At 34.5% G+C, this 17,511-nt stretch overlaps 1 protein-coding gene across 2 annotated transcripts in view; it reads left to right on the top strand.

Moving 5' to 3' along the window:
* The window catches only part of LOC138333629 (uncharacterized), a 98,224-nt gene that overhangs the window by 40,167 nt on the left and 40,546 nt on the right, over positions 1–17,511 (top strand). The window contains exon 1 of one of the 2 annotated variants that reach the window (XM_069282116.1): positions 12,876–13,254. The exons of the other annotated variant lie outside the window; for it this stretch is intronic. The gene's annotated coding sequence lies outside the window, so the exon portion shown is untranslated. Of the gene's footprint in view, positions 1–12,875; positions 13,255–17,511 lie in introns of those variants that run through there. 2 annotated transcript variants of the gene reach the window in all.

Here is a 17,511-nt window from a genome sequence, read left to right as displayed (position 1 = left end):
TTCGATATGATATTCTGTAAAATGGCAGCGCGTTAGGCTTGATTTATTTGTCTACTTTTAGTAGTATATAGCGCACACTAATGATTCTAGTTCTAATAGAATGTTAAGTCTAATGAACGAACCTAACGGTATTTTTTATCGAGATAATACTATCAATGGACAAGAGTTTCCACAACTGCAACGCCACACACAACACGAACATACCACGGCCTCTTTAACATATAGACATCCACACACGTAGCGCACTGTAGACAGGAGGCCGTCCTTACATGACATTGGCAGTCAATAGGACTTAAAGCTTTACCAACCAACCAAATAGCCAAACGACCAACCTACACTTTGGCTGATATATCGAATTTTAATGTTTTAAAGATAATTGTTTGATGGCTTTAGTTGTCTATAGCCCATAAAACATAAACAACAAACAAACAGACTCGCTATGTACAACATGATGATCTCTCAGATATTTGTGTCGGTACCATGTTTGTTTTTCACAATATCACCTGGTCATTTCTATTACCTATTATGTAACGTATAATACCAAAACACAAAGTATTTGCCCCCCCCCCCCCCCCCAAAAAAAAAGAAAAAAAAAGAACAAAAACAAAATTGCTTTCGGTTGGCTTGTTGAAGCTCCGGGGACTTGATTTGGTGTTGTCATCTTCGTATGTCTTTGATAATAAACATATAACCCAACCTTGTGGTAAAAAAATTATAGACGGTGATCCAACCTTTCAACTTTATATAATTTTATGTTGACCATAGATAAAGGTTTTGGATTATATTTGTTTAAAAAAGGGTTCTTAAGCGGTAAGGAGACAGAATCAATAGGAAGAAAGACCCAAATTTGATTTTGACGCCAGAAATGAGAAAAGTATTCGAGAAGAAAAAATGGATATTCCGATATCTTATTTCCAATGTTGCAGGGCACTTTTCATAGATATCAATTATTTCTATATTTCAAAATTACAGAAGGAAACATAGGTTACATGTGATCACAAATATTGTTGACATGTTTATTATTGTTAAAGGCAAATGTTCTGTATTAGACTGATGTAAACCAACAAATGTATCTCATTTAGTTGATATCATATCGTGTGCTGATCATTATTGTACACTTGCTGACTACATTGAGCATACTTAATTTGATAATCTGTTGTTTACTTAACCTTTATATCTATTCCCATAAACAATTTGTGGGTTAATTGCGATCTGGTCCCCAAATGAAGCGTCATGCTGTTCACAAGTAGTAGATCTATGTATCAGGGTATGATTCTGATAATAGTAAGATTATACGAGACCAGTCGGCAGGCAGCAGACACCATGTGGTGTAAAAGATTTATTCTCAACGTCTGACTTAGTAAGTGTTATGGACAAACAGTACGAACAAACGGTAATTTCAAATACAAAAAATGCCAAGCATAAAACTAGATGATGCATATCGAACTTTCATTATAAATGTTTATCGGCAATGTCGTCCTACAAAATACGCTATGGACACTAGACTCGGGGATAAAAATGTCATAGCGTGTTATCATAAACGATGTAAATACGAAACGTATTACTGCTGCGGCGACAGCTTTTACAAGTTATGGATATCGAATGGAAGACCTTTGCCAGCTTACAACGTTCATTATCACTTAAACACAAAACGTCATTTTTGGAGATGACAGACAATACTAACGTTATAGCAGATACGAATAAGAAATATGGTATCTTTTCTCACCGAAAAATCTCACAAGGGGCCATATATTTGGACTTTGTCGTGTCGTCTCTCGTAACAAAGCAACACATTTGATATTCTTACTGTATTCACACTATGACGTAGTCTTCATATTCTGTTGGATGATTAACTTGATTGATGAGGATAAACGTTCTAATAATGAAGCCTAAGGTCATTAAAAGGCAGCCTCGTTCGTATAAGACGTGTTGTAAGAGTGAATGTATCTATCTTATGGGAGGCTGCGGTATATTCATGTTATGTCTCCTTGTTACAGTGGGACACTTATCCATTGTATAGTGCTATCTCACTGGAGCATACTGACAAAATCGTCGAACAGCCGATACGTACTATAAAGAGTCTATACAATTTATAATTAATGCTCATATTTAACGTCTGCCATCAATTTAGACTAACACGAGGATATCTCGAAATGGAGACTGAACCAGGAGTCTTCCTTAAGGGGACGAATGTTGATAAATTGTCAAACGTAAGCCGGTGTTTCGGGAGCAAACTAAAGAAGATGATCGTTTATATAGAAAAGAAATATACTAATATATAGTGGTATATTTTGATTAATACATAGGGACAGCGAATCTAATTCTTAATTAAACCATCTAACTGCAGTTTTATTGATAAAAACATGGCGAGAGAACTTCTTATAAAAGTCATAGGGGAATACAATCTATCTAAAGACAAATTGTGGCTTTAACAATTTATAATAATGTAGCAAATATTTCAGTTTCTGTTCAATAATAGATTCATTACAATTATTTCCCTCCATACATCAAGTCCTTAATTCAGGTAGGAGGAATTGTATGTGACGTGGAAGTGCAGTTTGAAGCACGTTGGCGGGGTTTTATTGTGGCAGGTGTATCATTATGGAGTATCCTGTTTGATTTCCATTACACGCCAAGACAGGCTGGGATCTGATAAACCTTAATGCATTATCAGCACCACACGGAAACGTATACACGACTTCACTATATTTTCTCAATGCATAAATGTCAAAACGTTGATAACTGTACTTTAATAATACAAAAACAAACGGATGTACAGCAGAGGAATGAGAGAATGCTTAAAATCCAGAAATCAAGAAAAACACAATTAAAGAAAAAATATATTGGTTAAATCATATTATAGTGAGACTTGCGTGCAATGCGAGGAGAAATCACGTTTATAAAAAACCCAAATTGATTGTTTACAACCACTGAATTAGTGTGTTATTTGTTTCAATCAGGATGATAGCAAAAATGTAAGTATTCAATCATCTCTTCTCCGACTTAAGATTTAGGTTAATACCTGATAACTGCCATACATGGGATTCGAATCCGCATCCAAGAGGTGGAGGGTTTGTGGTAATATGTCGGGACATCTTAACCACTCGGCCACCGCGGCCCAATATAATTAATTTCATTTGATTATTTATTTGATATAATTATTCAAATAAATAATCAAATAACTAATAATATTATCAGTCAGCTGAATTCAAAGATACCAGGTGATCAGAGAGAAAGCATAAAATGCAAAAAAGCCCCGGAAAATCAGACACTTTAATTTTCACTTCATACTTTAGACAAAACATCCACTGGATGTGAAAATGCAAAACCCAACGTGCATGATTGCTTTATAGCATCGGTCGGAAAATCTATCTAAAGTGTCACCGTCTCTTGAATTGTTGGGGAAACACTTAAAAGCTCACGTAGAACCGCGTAATTTGTTTCAATCTCCTATCCAAGCCGGATCTCTGTTTCCAATCATCTAACCCAATGTTACAATACCGGCTGACAGCTCGATATATGTATCCCAAGTTTTTACTGGGTCGACAGGCATCGAACTTGGCCTAATATGCGAGAAATAAGGCTTTTTCGCCAAAGGCCGTTTTTATCGACAGCGCGATCTAAATTTAACTGGCTGATTACACATCTCTAAAACAATTTCCAATTTGTTTCCTTTAAATTACGAGCAGGTCGATATGAGAATATACTGATAATAGTTAATGGAATAATAAGGAAACTGTATTGATAATATGGCCTGGAATTGCTGTAGGTTATTTTTGTTAAGTAATATGTTACGTAAGTATCATTAAAATAGTTAAAGTTATCTGATTACATAAATACGACATCTATTGCGCAGATTATATATTTGATTTTTACTATGGTTATGTGCTTTCTTGTTTAATTGTTCCGATTTAATTATTGATTGTTACACTGTATTACCGGAAATTATTTTAAATGGAATTCTTATCTTAATATTTTGTGATGAAAGCAACACAAAACAACATAACCAATAAAGTATAGCATGATATGTATTTAGGTGCATTTCGTGCAGTGGAGAACTGATATGTGTGTAATACGTCACGCCATGTGACGTATCACACAATTGTTCTCTCTGCTAGAGTTAATTTCGGTCCCCGTATTTACCATTTGTGATACGGAAGACCTAACCAGTAAATTACAATGGCCGTGCCAATTTGATTAGCTAAATATATCTTCTCTTTATTTACATTTTGTTGAATGTAGGTTTTGAATCATGACTTTGCTATACAATCAATATTTGTTGTCTTCAGAAACTCAAACATGATAATTGGGCTTAATGTTCTATCAACAGCTAAAGTCATTTAATGATGGACTCCTCTATATGCAATATGTTAGCGTGGATGTTTGTAAGTTTTGGGAGGCTGCGGTAGAGCATTTAGGCGTTTTATATAGTACCATCACATACCAGTAGTCCGCCGAAGACAGTGAACAAACGCATCTCACTCGGTCACAGTATATATACAACTGCAAACCAGTTATCCCACTCACTTAATTCTGAGCGCTAAGCAGAAGCAGAAAGCATCACTTTTCTAGACTTTGGTGTGTCTCGGTTATGGGATAGAAGCCATGCAGATCCTTCTTCACAAGGGCGAGCGAGGGTTTAATATAAATTCTTTAAAAATATTGATCAGTGTCCCAAATCTTTTTCTCAGTTTATATATCACAGATCTGATTTGAAGGCGTCAATTTTGTTTCTCGATATGGGAGACGAGTGATGCCGATGCAAAAGTAATAATCCAGCTTACGATGTCAATCAGCAATGTTACAAAAACCAAAGGGAGTTAGTTACACAGTCTAAGTCATGTTTTATAGGTCAAAAGGCGATTAAACTTCCAGGACAGGTATTCTGTCACATGAGTTGGCAGCGGTCTGTCGATTACATGTAGATGCTGCAGACATTATTAAATGCTATACAAGTTATCTTGATAGATATGTCTCCGAATCCTGTCTTATTCTTATTGAGAGAGAAGGTATTTGATTTTAAATCTTGTTACAATTTCGGCTCTATAGCCGGTCTTTTGATCGAAACTCTCTCTCGATGGATTGAAAATTGTCGCATTAGAAACTCGCGAGTATAGACTGACAATCTATAGGACAACTGTATACCTTAATTCAACATGTGTCAATTTGTGTAACATTTCACAGCATTTGGACGTAAGTATGTCATGTGTGATATTTCTCCGTCTGAAATTTAGAGCGGTCTTTTGATCTATATTTTAGACGTTAAAGAAACTTTAACAAGTCGATACCAAGCGAAAAGATTGTATAAAATGTATGATGTTGTTAGTGTCACCTGACAGATCAGAACTGGTGTTACATACGTGTATATGGTATTGTCCCATAAATCCTATGTAGACCGGATGTAAGGATGATAGAATTATTTTATAATCTATGCAATATATTGTACCTTAACGTGTGGCGCTTTTTTCATAAATAAAATATTTGAATCTTTAATTGATCTTCGACGAAGTCAGCAGCTCAGGTCAATCATGGGCCAGGAAATGTCCTGTATGTAACACCATTCCTTAAAGTAATTAAAAGGATACTAATTAATTGTGATTCTTATCGCCAGAACAATCAAAACGTGTTTTGTTTGATTTTTTCTTTGTTTTGTTGGTTAATATTATTTTATCCCAGTAAGTAACAAGTAACCATTTGATAAGGCTTGATTGTGTGCTATCAATGTCAATATCAATGTATATTAACGACCCTAACGGAAACATTACATAGATTGTACATTTTACAAAACCGGAAAATACAGAGAATCTTCTTTGAAAAGAGCGTTGTTTTTATTATTACAGTTTCGCTACTGATATGTTCTCATACTTCTGAAGCTCTTTACAAAGACTATCCGAGATAACATTAGCCAAAGTAAATTGACATCGTTTGTTTTACCACTATTCTAATCACTGGAAAGATTAAATATTTCATTAAAGCTAATATAATATCAAAATACAGTACTAATATAAAAAGCAAAAACAACAAAAGAAATGTTGAGGATATATTTACATTTGACACGACTTCTTTTGCTGATTTATCTCTTAAAGATTTTATTTAGTAGATTCATCTATGCAATATATGCCATTTGTACGTGTTTCTCCTAAGCTTTGATTCTGATAACAATTAGATGGTGTCAATAAAGTATTAATGATCTAGCTTCATAATCAACAGAAAAAAACATTAATTTGTCTCACAGAGAATTATCCTTCAGCTTATATTTTTCCCCGAATGATATATATGTAGTATTTTTTACCATCACTAACCTACCAAATAGCAAAAATGCCATATTCAGAATCGAAAATATATATAATCATATTGGAAAATTTCCTAAAACAATTGAAAATATTCCCCTGCTCTTGAAATATCTTTATGCACAACTTACTTCAGTAGCATTAAATAATTCATGTGAAATATTACTCAGTTACTGAGCCTAAGTTATCTAATTTTATTGCGTGCACATTAGATAAGAACGATGACTAGCAATTCATGTTGCTACGTCACTAGTTTTTGTGCACATATCACCCATGCGTAGTTTAATTAGTTGTACTGTATGTAGCTGTCCTGCAATTGTAAGGCGACATCTGTTTGTTGCACACTGAATGTTTGAAAAATTGACTAACCTACCAAATAGCAAAAATGCCATATTCAGAATCGAAAATATATATAATTATATTGGAAAATTTCCTAAAACAATTGAAAATATTCCCCTGCTCTTGAAATATGTTTATGCGCAACTTACTTCAGTAGCAGTAAATAATTCATGTGAAATATTACTCAGTTACTGAACCTAAGTTATCTAATTTTATTGCGTGCACATTAGATAAGAACGATGACTAGCAATTCATGTTGCTACGTCACTAGTTTTTGTGCACATATCACCCATGCGTAGTTTAATTAGTTGTACTGTATGCAGTTGTCCTGCAATTGTAAGGCGACATCTGTTTGTTGCACACTGAATGTTTGAAAAATTGAAAAATTAAATAAGTAGATAAAATATTTGATGCATCTGTATCCACAGGCTTTACATTGACACGCTGAAAAGATTTTTTTTAAAAGGATGTTGATGGATAGAAATGCCACTGATACACTATCACGCCTCATTTGAAGGCGCATCGGAAATTAATCAGCATAAATTTCATTAAACTTACAATATGTTACCAGATATTAATTGATATGTTATTTCATCGGCCAGTGTACATTTAACACATTTAGTAATTTGATGAATTGGTAGAGATCAAAACATTAATCTGAAACAGGTTGTATCAGGTTAATGATATCGGCCCAACCTTTATGCAGATTATATAGTTTTTAAAATGTGTAAGCATTAAACAAATCATCACCTTTGCCTACGAGCTATTGAAGCGACTGCAGCTTATTTAAAATTGTACTTTATTCAGTCTATCAACGCTAGCAAACCTTTATGATTCATTTGAACTCGATTGATTGTGCCATTTGGTCTCCGTGGGGATTTGTTCGCACTGTGAATGATCACCAATATTTGTTTTAAATCATATCTTGATATTTCTTTAAAAGAAATGTGAAGAAGCTCTACACTAAACTAGGATAGTGTAAAATATACAAAGACTATAGAAACCTTTAAATCATTCTTGATAGTGGTTGGTTTGGTGATTGGATTTAACGTAGAAAAATCTAGTTGATAACAGCAATGACAATGTAGACGTACTTGTAAATATTGTCAACGGTCAAGGATAGACTTTGTCATTACTCTGTATGATTGTATACACAATGTACAGACACGTGTCCTTGACGAGTCATCATAACCCCGTCAATCTCCTTCAACCTAGACACTAACGTCTCTTGAAGATATTGACGCGTAATAAGTAATAGTTCGTTCAATCAGCAAACTACTAAACTATTCTCACGTTGTTCAGGAAACCCCAAACGTACACGAACAACTTTGTCGCCACTAATAATGAAGATATATCTTAACAATAATGATTTGCTGAATATGTACTTGAATGGCATTCTTAATAGGTCAAACAAGCGAAATTGAGTTTATTTTCAATTTGAAGTCCAATTATCGGTTGTTGCTTAGTTTGTTATCCTAATAACAGCTAAGTTCATTACAGGATTGCCTCCCCTGCGCGCACTTTGTTGCCTGTTCTGAATGCGATTATATTTTAGAAAACATATACAAACGAACAAACAAACATATACTATATTGGATTTATTATTGTCTTGAAAAACTGGCAATTCATAAATACTTAATAAATAAATTATAGTGCTATCAAACTGAAATATACTGCCAGAGACACCGAATAGCACACCCTGGGTAAACTATACTGCCAACGGGCAAACCAGTCGTTCCACTCATTTTATGTTAAACGTTAATTACGAGTAGGAATGAAAGCCACTGCCAAGAAACCAATCCCTCTAGGGCCACCGCCCAACGCAATACGACAGGTGAAATAGTCATTTACATTTACGCTCATGCAATGTAGTCAACAGATGTAATTCTAACGGACCGTCTACATTTGACCATTGTTGTTAATAGGGCTTATTGAATTTTTAGTGTTATTAGACAATTCATCAACATTTCGTGACAAATCTTTAAATCTTGTGCAGTGAATTTATTTTAAATAACTAAACGTATTTTTGCTATACAAAACCCACATGGCGCAGTTGAGTGTGGTTGTCTCTCCTCGACTGAAGTATCCGTTGGACTATTAACATTTTCATTAAGACTTCCGATTGCTGACACTATACTGTTAGTCCGTATAGAATTGAACACTAAACCAAACATCTTTACTGGAAGAAGTACTAAAACATGTACATTACAAGGCCGTGGAAAGTTCTTCTAAACTTAAGAAACGCTAGGGGGAAGAAAAGTAAAGAGTAATGTAAAGAGGATATCAGTAAAAACTAAGAGATTGTTCGATTTGCGTTGACATTTGTACTTTTAGAATAGCAGTGTGGTTTGGTATATACGTTAAGAACATAACAAGACATGTAATGACGTCAGACAATTAATGCTGTTCAGATTGATTTTGCAGAAATGTTCTTGTGAGAAAATCAAAATCCGAGACAACGCTATTAAGACATCGTAAAGCCTTCATGGAGATTGTAGATAAAAGTGCTACGTATATGAAAAAACAACACAATTATATTCAGCAATGTTCTAATAACTCTCTGCATAGGGTTAGTGCCATTTCAGTATCCCATAGGTGTCGGACAGCTCACGAATACAGTCACTTGTTGTGGGTGCTCACGAATACAGTCACTTGTTGTGGGTGATCCACGGCTACGCAGCTCCACAGAGAGAATAGGGCACTATAGTCGTTCTTCTGAAGCCATCTGTAAAACTTTCAACGGTACAATTGTTTGTGATCGGACAGGGTACTTAGTTCAGACAATTAATTAAATTAAGATGTGAAACATTTTGTCCAACTGTATTGAAGTACATTTTAAATTGCCTAGACTAGCAATCGAGATTGAGAATCTAAAGTACAAATGTATTTCAGAGATGACAAAATGTCTCTTTTCAAGTTAAATCATAACTATGTCTTATTTACCCATTTATACAGTTTATTCCATGTAAAACAGGTGGGGTGTGTTGTTCGGTGTCTTTGGGGGTCAACTGTAGTCAGATAACACTATAAAAAGAGCAAGAGTACCACTATCACAATGAGACACAACACTAATATACCACAGCCTCCCGAAACACACTATTACAAGGAGATACCACACTAACATACCACAGCCTCCCTAAACACACTATCACAAGGAGACACAACACCAATATACCACAGCCTTCCAAAACACACTTTTAACAAGGAGACACAACACGTGCATACATGGGGGGTCTTCCTTAATGGCCCTAGCTGGTAAATATGACATTAAACCCAATTAACCAACACCATGTGTATTTAAAGATTTGAATTTGGATTTACGTTATATGATATCAGTATTATTGCCATTTTTCCAAAGCGAAAGAAAGTGTGAACGTTAAAATATATGCATCACTTAATATCATGAGATATATATTGAAACATCACAGACATTTCCATGTCTGCATTAATTTCCGTATAAAGAGAAATCATTTCTTATCGAGACGTATCCCCCGAAATATCATGTTTAATACGTCATTCCGATTCATGTTACCACGAAATGCCGTTGCCCCAATATCGACAGTTCTATTTACGATCTTAATAGTGTTAGTCATGTGATTAGATCAGCACAAAACCACATCCGAATGTGTATTTCAATTTTAATTACTTAGGCGCGGTGGTCTTCCAAGTTACGTCATTTAAAGCAGATATAAAATTTATTTATGCTTGTATTCAAGGTCATGCATGCCTCGTCATTCATAATCATTAATGAACGAACTAAATGAAAAACCAACATGATTTTTGTAATGGAGTTTAAAAGAATTTATTCGTTTCGATACAATTAAGACCCAATTAATGAAATCAGCAGAGAGGTTCTGTAATATGTCAGAAAGAATCTGAAGATGATCCAACACACATGAATTGCTGTAGAATAGCATGTATCATCTCTTTAATTACTTTAAGCTAAGGTCGGATTTCTTTAACTCGATAATTCTGTATCAAAATGACTTTGATTAATCCTGAGTTGATGCCATACGGTGCCAAGTCAGAGCAAGATTCCCAATACTACGACGCCCACCATGGTGCACTAACGTCTTCTGTCGGCTTCTGAGTTCAGATTAGACATTTTAAAGATTTGTTGTCGGTAAATATATCCACTTGATGTCACCGGGGTTCACACAGGACAGTTTGAGGGCGAAATCGTGCTGTTGGGCTCCTGGACGTTTATTAATGTCGGTAGGGGCGGCTTGTTTCTTGTAACACTATTACTGAAACAAAAGTCACATGGGATGCATGTCAATAACAAAATCAACTCGCAAATCGATTGATAGAGGACATGAACCGGAAATTATGTTCTCAGAATAAAGGTTGTGTGAAATGTTTAAGGATACGGAGGTTATGTCGAAGTGTGATTTATTAATACGAAGAGCAGATGAAAAAATAATAGCTTTCCTGAGAACTACAACTTACATGCACGTGAATGAAGTGTTAAGTGTTGCCCAATATAACTGCTCTAGTGTAAAGGTAGATATATTAGCGTGCGGATATTTGTTTATGTCAGCATTAATTTCATTCGCCATGTGCTATTTTCGCGCTGCTCATCCTAATCTTTATTCATATTTGAAAAATTACACTAGTTAAAACGATCGCCCGTGAGAATATCCGCGGACATTTCATGAACGTGGACTGAAGTGAAAATTTCACTTTATGAAAAGCAAAACATCTTATAAACCTGGATGATGACGTAAAACATGTTAATAAAATTAATAAACATTGAATAGTTTGATGAAAAGAAGATGGTCATGCTTGAGAAATTTTACAATGCATGATCTATAATATTGTTTTACCACTAATTAACATCTTTATCCGCATTTTCTCACCTAATTGTGTTTTGGCCTGCTGATCCATCCGACGTTACATAGCCGACCAAAAACGCCATTTTGTGTGTCGTAAGCGCTACATGACAAAATTTAAGCTAACTTTGATAAATATATCAAGATTGTTTTATCGTGATAAAGTTTCTTGCTCTGATCATACTCACACTTTATAGGCACGAACGTGGTTCGTTGGGATGGTTTTCCAGGATCGAAGGTCAAAAGTCACATTTCTAAAATAGAAACTTTGATTATATGCTGTATATTGCCCTTGGTCTGATCAAAACCAAAGGTATATTAAATGTTTTCTAGAGACAGTGCTTGGGATTATTTATAGGTCAAAAGGTGAAATGTCGAGGTCAATTTGCTGCAAATAGACATAAGGGTTTCTGTGAGATTAAAATATTAACCTTTTGAACTATTTTAACACCTCTTTAACTCAAAATATCTTAATTTATATGCGACGATTTAAACTGTTTTTTTCATCTCACGATTTATATCGTGCATTTGAATAATTGATCAAAACAGAAAGATTTAACTACACCTTCACCTCTCGGGTAGCGCACAACGGGATATTTAGATATTTAGGTATCTATATCCGTAAACAAAATGACATGTCATCACTACATCCTTAATTTACCGCAGTTTGCTTGTGACTTACTTTCGTGAACAAATTTTGTCTCCGCGTTATTTTCATTTCATTGAAAGGTATTTGTGTACTAATGTTCTTTCCGCGAAAGTTGATCTCCGTTTTGCTACGGAATTCGAGAAATTTTAGTCGTGAAAGTCAAAGGATGGTTTTCCATAGTTCTTGCATATAATGAAACCTAAATACAATACATTTAAATATGTCTTTAAAAACACTCCCCAAGGAACCAAAAAAGAAACGGTGATTATTAAGAAATAGCCACACAAATTGTGTTTGCAATTACCCAAGAAAAGTGGTCAATGTATGGTCGGGCGCTCAGTCAGGATATTATGTATTGATATAAATTAAGCCTTTTCTAATTAATGTGGTTAGTAGATATTAATATTTAATGCTACCAAGTCATGAGAGAATTACTTATTTGATACTTTCACTAAAATGAATGACATTACGTGTTTATTTTGAACTTATTTATGTACATTGCACTTAATCGATATAAAAATAACGCTAAAAACATGTATGAATGACGCATTTTCTCGAAACTCCCTAACACTTACATAATTACAACGACACGATTTCAGTTTGTTTGCTGTCGTATTTGGGGGTCTGATTTCTTTGGATATGTTCACGTATCGATCCCTACCCCCACCCTCATTAATCTGAAACCACTGCTGTCATTGTACTGGGTGTTTATAACCGCGCTCTCGCTTAGTCTAGTTACAGCTGAAAGTGTCCGTGGTACTGTATGCTACTGGTCATAGAGGCCACAACAAGTCCAACTCTTACTTAGTAGAACTATATAGTAGTATATTGTCAGAGTGGTGCTACGGGATAAACATTTACAAACATACCAAGTACTTTTTAATACTTCAGTGATTTCATCAACTCCAATACTTTGACAATATTCACCAATAAAAGTCAGCATTGTGATTTCATCTTGGAATTATTAAATTCGCGGAAGTAACGTTTTACTGTTTATGAAATATTCTTTAGTCAAGAGAATGATGAATCAACTTGTATTGAAAAACTAACATTACTTCCGCCAGAGAGAATAAACAGTGCCGGTGTGTAAGAAGGAAAAATAAACATCTATTTGTTTGGATGGGAGGACTTCTATAAGTTTGAGGTAGGTATTTATTTCCTTATTATTTTTTATTACATAAAACACCCAAATGTTCTTACGATGTTTGTGAAGCTGTAATGTAATATATTATTTAAGAATTTGAATCAAGAAACGTGGTAGTTTTGTGCAATGAAACAATTTTAAATGCTTGCTTACCGTAGCATTGTGTATATACATCTACGGTATCTACAGATGTAGTTGATCACATGTGAGATTTTAAGTGACGAGCTGTGTACACAATATGCATATATTGGATATATAATTAGGCACGCATGTTACAGTTGAATGACTTTTATGTAAAAACTACAACTAAGATTGCTCATCTCTGATTTTATTATTTGACTTACAATAGTAATAATTAATGTGGTCTAGTATGCGACAGTTGTCTATCATCATTCACAGACAAGTCAATACAAATGTCGATAATTATGACGTATTCGAGGGTGACGGGTTGTTTCTTTGTAACTTTATACTTATAACTAAGTCACAGCAAATTATTAACTCAAAGGACACGAGGTTTACCGTTATTCATGTATCTATGTAAATGTACTAATTAACGATAATTAATTTGTTTATTCCTTGAAAAGTATGGATAAAGAACATATGTTTGTATAACTAAGCTACTAATGCCATTAACCGATTATCTACCATTGACCCAATGCAATTCTTAACGTAATGAAATCACGAAAAATTAAAGTCAATTTTCTCACACTGAAGATGACAGATTGACAGATACGAATTTTATGTTGAATTCGCATTACTGTAATCTTGTAAATTTAGGAAGGGTGTTTATTTCGCTAATTATACGGAAATTAAATGACCGCGAAAATTTTATCACGCTGATTTTGCATTCAAGTTTGAAAAGAAAAGATTACCATATTCAGGAATTATATCCACACCATTAGTTTTGCTGACTTAACTTATGACTATATGCATAATGACTTAACGTATGACTATATGCATAATGTCTGTCGTAATTGTGTATCCAAACAATAATTTGAGAGATAAAAGGCGTCGAACATAACGCTGAGATAACGAGAAGTACCGTTATCAGAACTGCGTTTGGTGCTTACGGGTTAACTAGCTGTCATAAATAGACGTCTGATGGTAGGGAGCACTTAACACTAACATACATACTGTTTTATACCGACCACTTAACGTTCCGTTTTGTTGACAGTAAAGCGGGGGTCACGTATTGCTGTATCAGGTTTAGTTATCTCTTCTCTCAATCATATCAGTTTACTATTTTATTCGAAACTTTGCTGTAGACAGCAGATATCTAGATACTAGTCTTAAATTTTAATTGAAATTTAATTTTATTTATTTGAATATGTGAATAAGAATGTAATATTTCAGCAAAACCTGCCCTAGTAACCACCTCGGTATAAAGATAATTTCTAGGGTCCCATATGGCCACTTTAAACACAATTCAACCTGTGTATAAAGACCACATGGTTATAAAGATCATTTTGCCTCTGTCACTTCGATGGTCGTTAAAGACACTTTTGGCTATATACTTATTTATTTTCTACTGAAATGACCGGCGAGATTTAAAAAACCAACATTATTATTTCAGTGATGTCGCCGTCAAAGAAAACATTTCATATTGAAATACAATTCTAAATTTCAGACACTGTCTTACGGCAAAAACAAATATTATGATGACATTTGTAAGCGTGGCACGCGATAATCCACTTTGATATTTAGTGACACTTAGTATTGACGAATGTTTAGTTATCCTGTCGTCATTCTGACACAGTCGCGATGACCACGCGTAATGAAGTGTCAACATTATAATTAGTCGTCTATCTTTGGATCGGAATTGATATATATTCACGTAGGTAAAATACTAGGTCCTTACCGTAATTGGATGGGTTTTCTCCGGATACTCCTACTTTCTTCGCCCTCAAAACATGCCTTGTAACAATTGTTGATGTTTATAACCAAATATTCCCACTTAATGATTGTTAGATTTGTGTAATTCTAGTAATTTACATACAATATTAGCTAGTTGGTAATTGTCTTTTGGGATGTTTTTGGATGACAACATTCGCGTGGGGAGGTGTTTGAACCAGACACATCAACCAAACTAACATTAATGACAGCGTTTACCACCTATATGATCATCATTATCTACGCATGCATTAGGCTGTACTGCTGTAGGAGGATGGTGTCTTCACCGTGTATGATTGTGATTGAAGTAGATATATCATTATAGTAAACGTAAAGCAAAACCGGTGAACCAAAAAATCAGATGTACTACTTGTAAGAGAAAAAAAGGGAACTATAAAATCCATTGATGGTAACTATGTAAGTCATCAAATTAAGCTGATAAGGGTTCATGTGAACTTACCGACGTAGGAATGATTGGAGTTCACAGAATGTCCACTGAGGAAAAAGAAACTGTAGAACCCATCAGATGTCTAGGCCATTAGGCTGATCCTCATCTAATAAATCCCAATATATAGGATTCCGCCGAATATTTCCACTGATATGCATCTTGCTGATAGAACGCTATGAGACCACACACTTCCAGGGAACTATACTCCTGATGGGAGGTTTTGGAGGGGGAGTAGTCCCATGGTAATCACCCTGGCACGTTTGTAAGTTATTATATATTATTTAGTGAAAGGGAAAGATACGTATCCTTCATTATTGACATGTTTTCACAATAAATCACATACGTCTAAATATTCAATATCCTCCTTAATATTGGCATGTAAATGACTTAGCAAGGAATATTGACATGTGACGTATATACTTTCTATTTCTATGCGGTATTCATGTGATAATGTCGAAAATACCGACAAGTGAAATATCATGACAACATTTTGGGTACTTCGAGGACATGTTGTTATCATCCTGCATTACGTCATTTTAACTATATCAATCACACCAATGGGGATCTGATGTTGGGTGGACAATCTTGTTCGGATATTTAGATACTATGCTTTCAATCAGGCTGTTATCCAAAGATCAGGCGAGAGACCAATCCCCGTAAGCAGATAAAGTCTAATATCCAAATAGCCACCCACAAATTTCATCACGAAATGTTTTGACACCGCATGACGTAATATCGACAATAATTATGTCATTCTGACTTTTTTAAAACATTAAGTACAAAATGTAACACGTTGGCAGATTTCCATAATTTGAATTTTAGAATGGGTGATCATATGATAACATGACAGAATTGTGAACCGTGAGGTAACGAGAAATTTTCTCGATTTGGACTTAACATAAAAAACGAAAATTTAGAGGTTTTTTAATTTGGGATTTGGTTATAGAGGTATAATTCAATTTGCTTGTTACGAGCATTTTGATTGGCTTAAAAATTTACTTTATCAGCCCATAAAAAATGGCGTCGTCGTTTTGTAACGTTGCTGCTGATTGGCTGAGATGACGGCGTAATGATTTCATAGACAAAAGAGTCCCAAAATGAATTTTGAATATTGAAGAGATCATCTTTAGTAAATTGAATTATAAGGATTAATTTGAATAGAATTTTTATGTTATGGAGATATAACACAAAAATCTGAGTGTACCTTCAATTTAAACCGCTTCGCAGTTTATTTAGAGTACACTCAGATTTTTGTGTTATATCTCCATAACATAAAAATTCTATTCAAGTTACTCCTTAAATATCTATAATTAACCTTTTTGTCAATTTATACATCAACAAATATTTCACGAGAAAGGGACGGATGCTCTTGTTCAATGCTGCACGAGGCCTCATCAGAGATATACTGTTTTGTGTATTTACTGAAAAATTAATAGCTTTCGGCAAATGACATCTTGGAATACAACTCACAAGCATGGGGATATTGATTATTTTTTAATTACTTTTTGTGTTGAATATTGTTTACATCAGACGAAATTGAGATTATACTTTTTTCAAAGCAGTAATATTTCTTCCAGCAACTGTCTCCCCCGAGAAACTTTAGACCAATCAGCACTTAACCATGATAAAAGTGTAGTGTTATTCAAAGCAACACGTGTTTTATCAGATATAGATAAATACAGTAGAGTACATGGTTATTATAAAACATTCACTAATGGGGGTTTTAACTGCTAGGTGGTATATTTTTTCCATAAGAAAATATATATCAGTGAGCACATTTGGTGTTTATGCAAACTTAACTGGAATCAAAGTCATATTTCTAATGGAAATCGTACATACTCACGTAAATAATACATAAAGGAGTTCGGTTTTCTCAAAACAATCAGTGAAGTGTTTAACACGCTCGATTGAACATTAAA

Source organism: Argopecten irradians, chromosome 10 (assembly GCF_041381155.1).
Source record: "Argopecten irradians isolate NY chromosome 10, Ai_NY, whole genome shotgun sequence".
Lineage (NCBI taxonomy): Eukaryota > Metazoa > Mollusca > Bivalvia > Pectinida > Pectinidae > Argopecten > Argopecten irradians.
This window is presented reverse-complemented; position numbering and strand designations above follow the sequence as displayed.